Here is a 13142-nt window from a genome sequence, read left to right as displayed (position 1 = left end):
AAGCATAGAAAAATTGTTTCTGACCCTAAGGGACATCAACTGTAATCATTGTGGGGAAATGCTGCCTCTCAGCAGGCCTTCAAGCCACCTCCTGGACCAGCGGGCATCAGCCTAAATTCGGTCAAGTGTCTCTGCTCCTAATTGCTGGCATGAGTCTCCTTTTCTGGTCATTTTCTTCATGAGGCTTGACTTAAAGAGGTGGGTTTTAGGTGGCCAACATTACTTAGATTTAAGGTAAACAGTGCTGGAATCTTCCCCCTACTCTTCCCTACCCTCTGGTTGTCACTGGAATAGTATCCAAAGACCTTGAAATTTCATGAATGTCCTGTCTGATTCTTGTGTATTCACAGTCTCTAGGGTCAGGCAGGGGTGACAGATGTAAAAGTGAGCTGAAGACACCTAGTGCTAGTTGACTCTGGCCAGAGCTACCACGTACCCCAGTAGGCAGGCTCAGGGCCACTCCCTGTGACATCACTGTGACACTCAGAGTAACATCAGCAGTACAGAGTCTCAAGTGGCAGGTACCTGGGCATGGGTTTCCATGGCAATGGCTAAGTCCATTGTTTAAATATTTCAAGTGAAGCAGATAGACATTTCAAGAGGCAGTGTTTATGTATCAAAAATTTGTCTTAAAGGGAATACTTTCCGCTCTCACAGTGTCACCAAGTGTTCTTGCTGTACGAGGCAAACATTTGCAGAAGTCTGACGAAGGTCTTTGATCCAATGAGGAAGTTGGTAAAAGCTAGTTCTTTGTAACAGCCTTAAAGAAAAGGCAGAATAATACAGCTTGGTTATCTATTATTTGTTGTAAAATGTTAAGGGATTTGCAAGGCTTTCTGGCTTTCGCTACCTATATCACAAATCTGACTGTAACCAAAGGTTATATATAATGCGGCGTGGTGAATAATGCATGTGGAGCGATAACAGGCTTTAAAAGGGAGAGAGGGGGGGTGGCTTTTAAGTACAGTGTGGCATTTCCCTTTCTGCCATGGTGATACATGATGTAGTGCTCTGTGGCGTGCGAAATGTTATTGGTTGTCATAGCAATAGAACACCATCAGGGACCAAGGAAGAAATGCTCTCTAAGCTGCTCCGCTGAAATAGAACTAGTTATAACAGAATGATCATTGTTACCACTGTGTTTACTGTCAGATAATAAAATCCATGCTACACCTTTCTCCACCCCCCCCCCACCCCTTTCTCTACGGCAGTCCTGAGTGGCCTTACAGCCACGCTGGCACCTGCATTAAACACCCGGGCCTCTGTCTTGGTTGTGAGCTTTGGACTGATAGCTTTTGCTGCTTGTCCATTGTAAAAACAGTTTGTGTGTTTAACTCCTCAAACTCCTGTCGAGCCCCTGGCCCAAGCCCATAGCTCTACGGTTTGAGCGCCTCCTCAGTGGCACCGGTGCAGTTCTTGGTGGTTCTCTTTCCTGTCACGGTTACCCACCTCCTCCGGCCATTTTTTAATCTGGCATCTTAGACCCTGAGTGAAGGGTCTTCCTAGACTTCACCTACACTCATCTTCCCTCACTGCTCCTGAGTCACTGTTAGGGAGTTTGCCTAGGCCTGGATCCCCAGCATACCTGTCCTGTCTGTCAAAGTGTGTTCGTGGGAATTCATCAAACACAGCCACCACTGTTGGGTTGCTGAGCAGGTCAGCTGCAGAGGCTCCTAAGGGCCACGGCCAGGGTTACAGTTGGCGTCCTAGTCTGCCTTTGCCAGTCGTGGACGCATCCTTTCTCAACAGTAAGCCTGTTGAGTACACATCCTTGACCCAGCCATAGGGTAGGCAGTGGGCGAAAGCAGTATGTGCGTGCGAGTGTGTACATTTATAGTGACAGCACCCTTGCTGTGTCCTTGGGATCTGACAATGTGTTGCTTATTGTGAGTGCTGGAGAGTCTCCTGCCTCACTCAGTTCTCATAGTTGCCCATTTTATAGATAAGAGGACTGAAACAGAAAAGTTGACTGAGGTCACATTGCTGGTAAGTGTCTGAGCTGGGATTTGAGCCCATCTCCCCTGACTCCAGAGCCCAAAGTCTCTACTGCTACTTTGTATGATCTAAATTGGAATCGAGGAAGGGTCCATAGGAACCCAGAGCCCGCTGTTCATCCGGGGGGGAAGTGCTGCCAGGTGGCAGTGCAAAGGGCAGAGTAAAACAGGAGGGAGGGGCTTACAAATGAAATAGGAAAGTGTTGCTTCCAAAAAGCAAGACAGAGCCAACTAGAGCAAAGCCTTCCTCTGGTGTTGGCTGTATGACACTATTGCAATAAAAACAAACAACCTGTAAAGCTGTTAGCAGGGCTGTGAATAGCACGGACCCCATCTCATACTTCTTAAGGTGTAGCTTTCCAGGGTGTGTAGCCCAGAGGCCTCTTAAGCCTGCACTCCAGCAACTGGTCACCATACCACATGAACCAGATGGGATATCCAGCAAAAGTAGGTTAATGGTGACTGCCTCCATCAATGGCACCTTTCTCAGGGATCGGCAAGCGGTGTCTGGCCTAATGGGCCCAGCATCCTCGTCAGTGAAGGAGTTGTTGTTATCCCGTTTCCTAGAAGTGGAAATGGAATCGTAGAGAAGTTATGTCATCTCACGCTAAGGTATACCTGGCGAGAGTAGCTAGCCATCACCTCTTCAGGAGACGCCTCAATGAAGCTTCCTGAGTGGGGCACATGTGTGCTCCTGCATGTGGTGATGAGTGAAGACAGGCCCTCTCCTCGGTGGGGTTACCATGCATGCGAACTTGTGCACACAACTGAGCTAGGTGTTCTGAGCATCTGGTGATGCCTACCAAGTATCCAAGAAGAGCAGGAATTTCTTAGGGGAAGACGGGACTTTACAGGGTGGGTTGAAAGTGACTCAGTGCTTTCAGCTGAAAACCAAAGTGAGGCTGAATGCTGGCTCACAGAAACCCATAGCTCTTCTGGTGCCGAGCTGGCCATAGCGTGAGTGTGGAAGCAGAGGTCCTATGTACTGGCCTTGCAGATATAAAGTCCAGCGTGGGAGTGGAGGCCAATGGGTGACTGTCAGTCCAGCCCCCCATCTTACAGACCAGGAAAGAGGGTCCCAGGGCAGCTCTCTGAGGCCTGTTCTGTGGAAGAGCCACCTCATATGTGCAAAAATCAAGCATGTCCAAGGATGCGCATCCATAGCATCCTTTGTGAAAATCGAAGTTGGAAACAGCCTAGTTAGTCTGGGACCAGGGCAATGCTGGAATGTACCGATGTTTTCATCTGATTCGGAAATGAAAAGGCATGAGCCACATACCTCCCCTCCCAGATGAGTGGCTGCCAAGACTCAGGGTTCAGTGAGAAAACAAAACAAGTCACAAAATAGAAATATGTCTCCATTTATGGAGAACGCTCCCACTCAGTGGGCATTGCACTCGTGTGTGTGTGTGTGTGTGTGTGTGTGTGTGTGTGTGTGTTACACAAACAACACGTGTGCAGTCATACAGAAGCCAGAGATCGGTGTCATATGCCACCCTCCTCAGTTATTTTGGACAGGGCCCCTCATCAGGACCTGGCCTCATCTCTTGCGTTTGATTTACTGAGCAGTGAGCCCCCAGGATTCTGCTGTTTGCCTCCTCAGCGCTGGGATGACAAGCACATGCCACCATGCCCAGCTTTTTATATGGGTGGTGCTGGGAATCGAACTCAGGTCTTCATGTTTGCAAGGCCAGAATTCTGCTGAACTGAGCCATCTCCCTTGACACTATAATCAAGGTGCCTCTATTTATCACCTTCAGGTAAGAGACAAAGAGATGGGATTAGATGGTCTGTTTTGTAATGACTTAGCTTTCAAAATAAGCGGCTGTATTATATTCATGGGTTTAAAGTTAAGTGTAACAACAACAACAACAACAAAAAAAAGGTGCATGCATTAGCTTTTTGTAGTTGTATACAGTGAGTTGGTTGAAGAAGCAGGAGTCTCCTAGTTCCCAGGGCCCAGCCCAGGTATACTATCTAGGCAGAGATGCCAGCACTGACGCAGAGCCCTGGGACTAGCCACATAGTGCCAAGGAATCCAGGGACATAACAGCATCAGTAAGCAAAGCAGGCTTTTGCTAAGTGAGTGGGCTTGGTTCACAGAGGGAAAGAAAGAGTCCAATTTCTGATAGCATCAGTATTCCAAGGCAGACTCGCAGGCTGGAGAAGGGTACAAATGGCACCGTTCATCAGCAAATAGAATGCAGATGTCAGGCTTGTTTTGACTAAGTGTAGCGGCAACCTGGGGATGGCGGCATTGAGAGCCAGGCTGGGGATGCTGCAGGCTCAGCACAGGAGCAGCCCATGAGGAGGACCGTCATGGCCACCTCCAAGGTTTCGGGCCGGACTTGACTACTTCCATCTCAGCTAGTTGTGTTTGATTGGTGGTGGTAGAAAGCTAAATTTTCTTAAATATATTTTTATTTTAACCCCCTCCCCAAAACAAAACAAAACAAAATAAAAACACCTTTCAACCATCATCCTGTTAACTAGGCTATGTTTGGTCACTTTTAAAGAAGAAACTCAAGTCCAGAGAGGTGAAATGCCTTGCCCAGTATCACACGACATTTGAGTGAACCCAGCAACAGAGTGCTGACCTTGCTGGTACTGTTCTGATCTGGGTGGAAGGCAGAGAACATAGCAAACACGCTAAGCTATGGCTCCTGATCTTTCAGAGCAGCATCCAGGACTGCCACATCTTTTGTGAGCTCCAAATCAGGACATAAGATAAGTAAAGTCGTCCTTTGGAGAAAATTGGCAAAAGGTACATCCCAGCTGGGAAGGGGAGACCAAGAAATACTGACATGGTTGCTACTGGTCTCCAGAAGCCTCTAGCTTGGTTGTGGGGTATTAAAGATGGAAAACCAATGATTGGGGCAAGACACTGGTGGTTGTGCTGTGTGACAGGAAACACCCTGGGGCTGGGGTTGCTCAAGACAGGCTTGCATTGCGGAGTATACCCACTTACCTAGGAAGAAGATGGGGGTGGGGATAGAAAGCGCCTCTAAGGACAGCCAAGAGTGGCCAGGTGAGTGTGCAGCCAGCCAGGTGGCTCTGCAGGCTAAACCGAAGCTCAGAAGGAGAGTGTGCAGGGAGAGAAAGCCAAGTGTTATTTTACCATGGGACCCTCCTCACCCTCTAGTGCCTCCTTCTAGATGCTGGGCATCTAGAAGGCATCTGTCCACAGTAAAATGGCATCAGCCACCGGTTTGAGCCAGGCAGGCTGCTAGTGGCCGGGTGGGGAACCAAGCTGCCCTCCTAGCTGCCCATCTCTGAAACAAACCTGCCCTTTTTCCTATGGAGTAGGCCTCCATAGCCGCTCTCAAAGGACCCTGAAGTGTTGCCAAAGAACCGCTGCAGTTACTTTCTTTGCTGAGAAGTTGCTGGCCTGTCTGTAAGGTAACGAAGCCAAGCCTTAGGTACCAGGAACCATTTCATACCCAGCAGTTACCACAGTAAGACAGCAAAGTCATCAAATTCTTCAGCTGTCCAGCCTGTACCACCACAGTCACAGGCCAGACACACACACACACACACACACACCACCACCACCACCACCACCACCACCACAGTCACAGGCCAGACACACACACTCACACACACACCTACCTCTTGGTCCAGTTTTTTTTCCTGGCTGTCACAAAGCAGAAACTATACCAAGTGGCTGCTTTTCTTCTGTGCCTGACACTGGCAGAGGTTTATGGGTGTCCCACCTACGGGAAACAAGGCAGGCTTCCAGAAATGCCTGTATTTCTTCCAAAGACCAGGGTTCTTGTGCTCTGCCTCCAGCCCCCCTTTCACTGAGCCCTGGACCTAGCTGGAGCTCCCTGCGTTCTTCAATTGGGGATCACTCGGTCCTGCTCAGATGCATCCTGCCCCAAGGGTGTAAAATTAATTTAGAAATGACATTTTAAGTAGTGGAAGCCTTTGATACAACAGTGCAAATGGCTCTGCTTTGGAAAGTCTGACAGGAAATGATATGTATGGAGCCATGAAGAAATCACACTGCTGGCTGGGATTGCCTTTCTGCCCCCCACTCCACCCCCCCCCACCCCCCCCCCAAAATTCTAACTCTGAAGAAGTGAAGCAAAAAGATATTTGGAAGAGGAGAAGGAAAGGGGTTGTGGTTATTTTATGGAGACTAGCTCTAGCTCTCAGATTTGCAGAGCAGCACTTCTTTTTTTCTTTTTTCTTTTTTAAACTCTAACCCAGATGAGAAAAATTGGATGCCTTCCCCAAGCAGAGTCTCTGAACTGTACTTAATGAAAGCTTGAATAACTAGTTTGGATTTTGAAAGATAGAAGACCCTGCCCATTGCTGACTATGGTTTAATTGCATAATGAGGCGACCGATCCTGTTTTTATCTGATTTAGACGCCTTGCAAAATAAGCGTCCACAAGACTTCACACACACACACACACACACACACACACACACACACACACACACACACCGCCTCACAGGCCCTCTCTGTTTGCCAACCATCCACCAGCAACTTCTGTTGATTCTGTGTGTTTACTTACAAAGTGATTGGTTTCATAAAGCCTTGCTCATTCTTTTTTAAAAAAGAAAAAGAAAAAAACACAACAATCTTATGTAGGGGCTGACTTGGAAGCCCCCACCATAACCAAGGATGATCGTTAACTCCTGGACCTCCTGACTCCAGCTTTTAGTATGCTAGGAATAAATCCCAGGGCTTCATACATGCTCAGCAAGCAAGCTCGTCGCCAGCTGGAGGTTCATCCCAGCCCTGGGAAGATAAGTTTTCATTCCGGTCCATCATGAATGGTGGCCACATTCACTCGCTTCTTCCCTCTCCAGTTGCCCCCTCCCTGCCTTGCTGGTCTCCTTCTTTTCCCAGCTAGTCCACTCACTTCTGTTTTCATGGAGTGTGTGTGGATGCATGTATGTGTAAAACCTATATTCTGCATGTAAGAGAAAGCATGGAGCATTTGTCTTTCTGAGTCTCAGCTGTTTCCCCTAACTCTTTTTTTAAGGGACTTGGCTTCATTACCCAGGAGCACTTCAGAACCCTGAAAATGGAACTGTACAGCTCCCAAGGAGCTGGTTGTAGCCTGTGTTGTTTTCTGTTACGGAGATGCCCCTTGTAGCTAAAGGTACATTCACCTGATTTAGTTCCCACGGGGCTGAGAAAGGGAAGTGGATTGGACAGTTGCAGAAAATATGGTTGGTTCCCATCAAATCAACCCCACCCCCACCTCCAGTCAAGCACAGTGCAAGGAGATCTGGGTGGGTGGGTCAGGGTGAAGAGCCTGCCTACAAGAACGAGCCCCTTAACCATCTCCATCTTTTCACAGCCATAATTGAGTGAAGGCTCTCACCAGCTTGACTCACAAACGCCACTGTTCGCTCCCTCCTTCTGCCCCAGAGCTAACAAAATAGGCGGGCTCCCAATTTGGAGCTGGCTGGTGGAAACCCAGGCCTTTGTTTGCTGTGGAGCTGTCTAGGAAGCAGAGCAAAGAGACATGAAAAGATTAGCCAAACCAAAAGGCCCAGAAAGGCCAGCCCTCCTATCTGGGCCAAGAGGGGATCCTGTGTTGGGTAGAGAGCGTGGGGTGGGGATGGAGGGGCTATCTCCAGCCCCAAACCTTGTCCTTCCTAAGACAGGATAGAGGGTGTGACCCTAGAAGATAGCACGATCCAGCACCCTTACTACAGATGAGAAAATTCACTTGTTTAGCAGCTAAGGAGGTAGAGGCTGTTTGTGCTCGGTAACTCGCCGGGACCTGTTGGTTGATGATCAGAAAGATACATCACCGGTGTATTATTTCTTCTAAATCTTTTAACAATGTTCTAACTTTCTGAGAAATATTTACTACAGTTTTGTTCTCATGCTGCTCCTAAGGGGCTTGGTTGGAGAGAGCTCACACAGGGTAGCAACATACATGATAGTACCATCTGCGTGTGTTTTGCATATGCTTGTTAGTATGGCTGTGAGAATGTGTTCTTGAAGGCGCACATTTGTCCGTGTGCATGTGGAGTCCAGAGGCCAATGTCGGGTGTCTGGTCCCGGTCTCTTTCCACTTTTATTTTATTTTGACAGAGATGCCCACTGTTTTGGCTGCATTGGCCTCAGGGGTCCACCTGTGCCTGACCCTCCCGATATGGGGTTAGAGGCCCAGCCTTTTGCCTGGGCCCTTAGGGGTCTGACCTCAGGTCCCTGTGCTTATCTGGCAGGACTCTGCTGACTGAGCATCCTCCCCTTTCCAAAACCATCTCTCCTGTCACCAGACAGCAAACATGTTAGGGTTGTGCTGGCCAGATACAAACATCCAGTCAAAAACCCACACTGCGTGTTACTGCATGTTTCAACACGTGTGAACATTTCACAAGTAGACCTTAGGATCATGTTTCCTGCCACTAAGAGAATGCTATCCTACTGAGTCTCAACCCAGCTCCTTCCTATATGATCAGCACACGCATGCACACACACAGAGCCTCTCTCTCTCTCTCTCTCTCTCTCTCTCTCTCTGAGGGAGAGCAGTCTCCACAGTGGCCTGCAGTGAAGTACTGCGTGAGGTTTTTTGTTTTTGTCTTCTGCCACCTTAGTAAATATGGCAAAGACAACCTGGGTAGACCAAACATGAAAACAGCAGTGAGCTCGCTCTGAAATATAATCTCTGAAATTGCTCCCAGTTTGAGCTATAATAGAATGGTTCATGCACAATGATATCAAATGGTTGGATGGGACACTAGATGATGGAAATTATTGATTTTTTAAAAAAAAGAATTAAGTAAATTGACATCTTAAAACAAGTTACTTATGTGGTGGCACACGCCTTTAATCCCAGCACTCGGGAGGCAGAGGCAGGCGGATCGCCGTGAGTTCGAGGCCAGCCTGGTCTACAAAGTGAGTCCAGGACGGCCAAGGCTACACAGAGAAACCCTGTCTCTAAAAAACCAAATAAAAAACACCAAGTTATTTGTATGTCTATATGTGGTCACAAGTGGAGGTCAAAGGACAACTTGGAGTTACCTCTCTCCCAGTATGTGGGTCGGAGATCAAATTAGTGTGTGTGTGTGTGTGTGTGTGTGTGAGAGAGAGAGAGAGAGAGAGAGAGAGAGAGAGAGAGAGAGAGAGAGAGAGATGGAATCAGTAATTAAATCCACATTGGATTCATTAGCTATCTTTTTTTATTTTTTGCAAAGTACTTAGAGAAAATAGGCGGCTAGAAATTGTGGAGAAATGCAAAAATTTGTGTTCTGCAGCCCCAAATGGACAGTTTCTTTAGAGAATAAAATGAAAAGTCAACCAACCGCGCCCCCAGGTCCTCTTTTAATTCTAAATCTTGCAGTGCAGGACTAGCCCAGGCTAGCCGTGAGCCTGAGGCAGCTCTCTAGTCCTAGCTTCCCAAGTTGTATTGCTGTTTGTGGCAGGTTTTCATGTGCCCCAGGCTCCCCCATAACTCTACGTAGCCAAGGATGACCCTGAGCCCCTAAACCTTCACATGCTGGGATTTCAGTAGAGCTCTGCTCGCTCAGCTTACATTTGTTATTTAATTTTAGTTATCTATTTACTTATAGTTTTTTAAGACAGAGTTTCTCTGTGTAGCCCTAGCTTTCCAGGACAGCCAAGATAACACAGAGAAGCACTGCCTCAGAAAACTATTTAAAAAAAAAAAAAAAAAAAAAAGGAAAAGGCGTGAGCTACCACACCTGGCTCTTTTTTATTTTATTTTTTTTTTTTTTTTGGTTTTTTGAGACAGGGTTTCTCTGTGTGGCCTTGGCTGTCCTGGACTCACTTTGTAGACCAGGCTGGCCTTGAACTCACAGCGATCCGCCTGCCTCTGCCTCCCGAGTGCTGGGATTAAAGGCGTGCGCCACCACGCCCGGCTCTGGCTCTTTTTTAAAGACAGGATGTCTCTGTGTAGCCCTAGGTGTCTTGGAAGTCTCTGAATAGACCAGGCTGGCCTCTATCTCAGAGATGCACCTGGCTTTGCTTCCTAAATTCAGGGACTAAAGGTATGGCCTGGCATACTCATTTTTAAAACATCCATTTTGATGGAAGATGGGGTGACCCAGTAATACGCCCGCTGTCCCTGTTATTTATTGTGTGCGTGCCGTGGTGCAGATGTCAGAGGGAAACTCTGTTGCGGCCAGGTCTCTCTTGTTTATGTCATTTTACTGCAATGCTCCAGGCAAGCTAACCCAAGACAATTATCCTGTCCCCGCCTCCTGTATCCGTAGAAGTGCACAGCTTACAGAAGTGCCCCGCCGCATCTGGCCTTTTATGTACATGCCAGAGATCCAAACCCAGGTCGTCAGGCTTGTGTGGTGGCGAGTGTTTTCTTTACCCACTGAGTCATCTCCCTGGTCCAGTGTTCCTATGTTTAACCCTTTCTTTCACCAAATCCCACTCAGTAAACAAACGGAGGGTGGCTGGCATTCGGTTCTGAATTCTTAATTGAAATGAGGAAGGATGGTGTTTCATCTGTGACTGTCTGCCACTGTGACACTTGGAATCGATGTGGTGGTTGCTTCTTCACTGAGCAGTAAGCAAAGCCCCAGGGGACAAAGCCTTCCTTTTAATAGGCTGTGAGGCTGTGAGTGTGGCAGTCTGCTGGATGCTGTGTGTAGCCTGAGTCCTGGGACCGTAGCAGAGTAGCACCAGGCCACAGAATCCTCACCATGTGTGGCATTAGACTTCTTGGCTGGTAAATAACATTAAAATTTTTCAATGATTAATGTAAATTTGAGAATTTGCCCCTCTAAAAGTTCCTTCTTAGCCACCTGAATGGTGGTGCTCCTGGTGCTTGGTCTGTGCAGTGTGCATTAGTGGCCCTGTGGGGAGTGGGCTTTGAGATGCAAATGTACTGGTCTCAATTAAATGCCTTTGTTGTGCATTTACACTCAGTTCCTTTGCTTTCTCTGACTGAACCAAAAGAAAACAGTACCAGGGTAGTATATCTCACCAGTGGCATGCCTATAGAAACAGTGAGGCAGTTTAGCCCTCTACTTAAACTCTAGTTTGGGACACCTCTGAGTAGTGGTTTTATTTCTCCTTACTGAATAAAGCTTTTACAAATACAGAAAACCGTCATTTACTCCCAGGCAGTTCTATTCAGAGAGAGGTGTTTGAGGAGGGGGGGGGGGGGGGGACTGTATTTCTTGGGACCATTTGTTCGAAGTCTGTGCCTCCAAGTGGGAATAGCCTCCGGCCTGGGTTTGGATGCTGACAGGACTTGCCTGAGATGCCTCTCTGCCTCTGCTTTTATGGAACATGGGAAATTTCCCATCTCTCTTTTCAGCCAGCCAGAGGCTGGTGAGTTCAGAGTACCGTTGGCTCTATTTGGGTTGCGTAAGGGGCTACTAGTAATAGGTGAGTGACAGTACAGATACTCCTAAATATGGCTCCTGAAAACAGGAGAGAATTAACTAGCATCCACTAGGAAATAAGTTGATAGATTTTGATTGTAAAATGTGTTGGATTTATGAGCTAAAGGAGACACTGTGGAATGGTCTTTTGAATTCCTCCCATCTCATTGGTACTTGTGGGAAGTATCCTGTGGTTGGGGCTCTTGTGCTGTGTTAAAGAGAAAGCTCCTGTCTTCTTCCCGAGGCATGGCTGGGATGGAGAGTCTTTGAGGTTGGGGCGCATCCTGTCTGCTGTTGGAGGCTGCCAACTGACTCATCCAGGGCTCTCTTCACCTAACTGGTGCTTGTCTCTTCAGAGGATCCCTTCTGAATTCTGTTTCTCTGCCCAGAACTGAGAACTGTCTGTCTGTATGGAAACCCAGAGTTTGATTTCCCTTGGAGTGATTTGTTCAGTAGCATGATTTGGGGTAAGCTTAGATCTAAGGCTGGATGGGGGCTGATAAGGCATAATAAACTAATGAAAAGTCGGCATTTTAAGTGACCTAGAGCCTCTGTAGTAACTTTTACAAAATGCGCAGGCAAAAAAACTGATCAGAAATTGATCTTTTCAATTTGGTCATTTCATGGGTAATTAGACGGTAGATGCACAGTAATTACTGGCATATTAATTTGAATGGTTGCTTTGGCCTTTCCCACGTGGTGAAAGACAAGGGTGTCGAGACTCCAGCTTAGTCTATGTCTATTTAAAGTAAAGTATTTCTCAGTGAAAAGGGCTAGTTAGGAAACCCCTCAAACAGATCCCAAGTTTGCTCCCCAGGGAGTAGGTGTAGATGCCTGACCTTAGAAGTTTCTGGGGGGCCTTGGCTGCCCACTATTGTAAGGCCACTGGGGAGAGGCTGGGTCCTGCCTGTTTGTACTTCCCAGCATGGGGGCCAGGCTGCCACCAGAGGTCAATGTGGATATTATGGTCACATTTTAGAAAGAGAGCTGTAATTATGACTCTAATTATGTACAGTTATGCCTACAGAGTTAAACACAAGGGCACCTCCTGCTTGGAAGTCTAAGTTAATTGCCTACAGGGGTCACAGGGGTGCTAACATCTGTCCCCTTCCCCTATACCCTCTCTCCCAGCCCTAGCCAGACAGGCATGACCTTGGCCCTGATGGGCTCATCCTGCTGTTTGAGTGTCAGCTTTGACCATTGGCTAGCACCTAGTACATGAGAGGGTTACACATCCAACTCCTGTCCCAGGGCAAAAATAAAATTCAAGTGAGTCATGACGCAGCCTGTCTTCCCTGATAGCCTTCTTCTGATGCAGCGTCACCTGGGCGTTCGTGTCATGGGCCTTGTTTTTTTATTGAGGAAGAGTATTACTTAACCTCTGGACAGATAGCCTAGTGTTTTGTTTTGGTTTTGGGGGTTGGTTTGATACCATTGTTGTTACTGGTGGCGGTGGGGGTGGTGGGACAGAGAGAGAGAGAGAGAGAGAGAGAGAGAGAGAGAGAGAGAGAGAGAAACACTCACTTTCAGACTCACATTCTTATATCTGTTTCTTTCTGATCTTTTTTCCTAAGATGCCCTAAAAAGGGGCAACCAATTTCTTATAAGTAAATTCTTCCGGGACTCCAACTTAACTCTAGGAGCAGGTGTGCCTTGGAACACGGACTTTCAGGTTTTGAGGCTTGTTTCCTCTGCCTCCTGCACCAGCCAGTGTCATGCCAAGATGGATTCTTTCATCCTGGAAAGTGGCTTGGCACATACGTCCAGCTGAAGCCAGAGCTAGAAGCTGCCCTGCCTGTGGAATTGCTCTGT

At 47.5% G+C, this 13142-nt stretch overlaps 1 protein-coding gene across 11 annotated transcripts in view; it reads left to right on the top strand.

The window, feature by feature from the left end:
• The window catches only part of Foxn3 (forkhead box N3), a 380871-nt gene that overhangs the window by 338902 nt on the left and 28827 nt on the right, over positions 1-13142 (top strand). The window lies entirely within an intron of this gene.

Source organism: Acomys russatus, chromosome 1 (assembly GCF_903995435.1).
Source record: "Acomys russatus chromosome 1, mAcoRus1.1, whole genome shotgun sequence".
Classification (NCBI taxonomy): domain Eukaryota; kingdom Metazoa; phylum Chordata; class Mammalia; order Rodentia; family Muridae; genus Acomys; species Acomys russatus.
The sequence above is the reverse complement of the archived record's forward strand: the minus strand, read 5'-3'. Positions and strand labels throughout refer to the sequence as shown.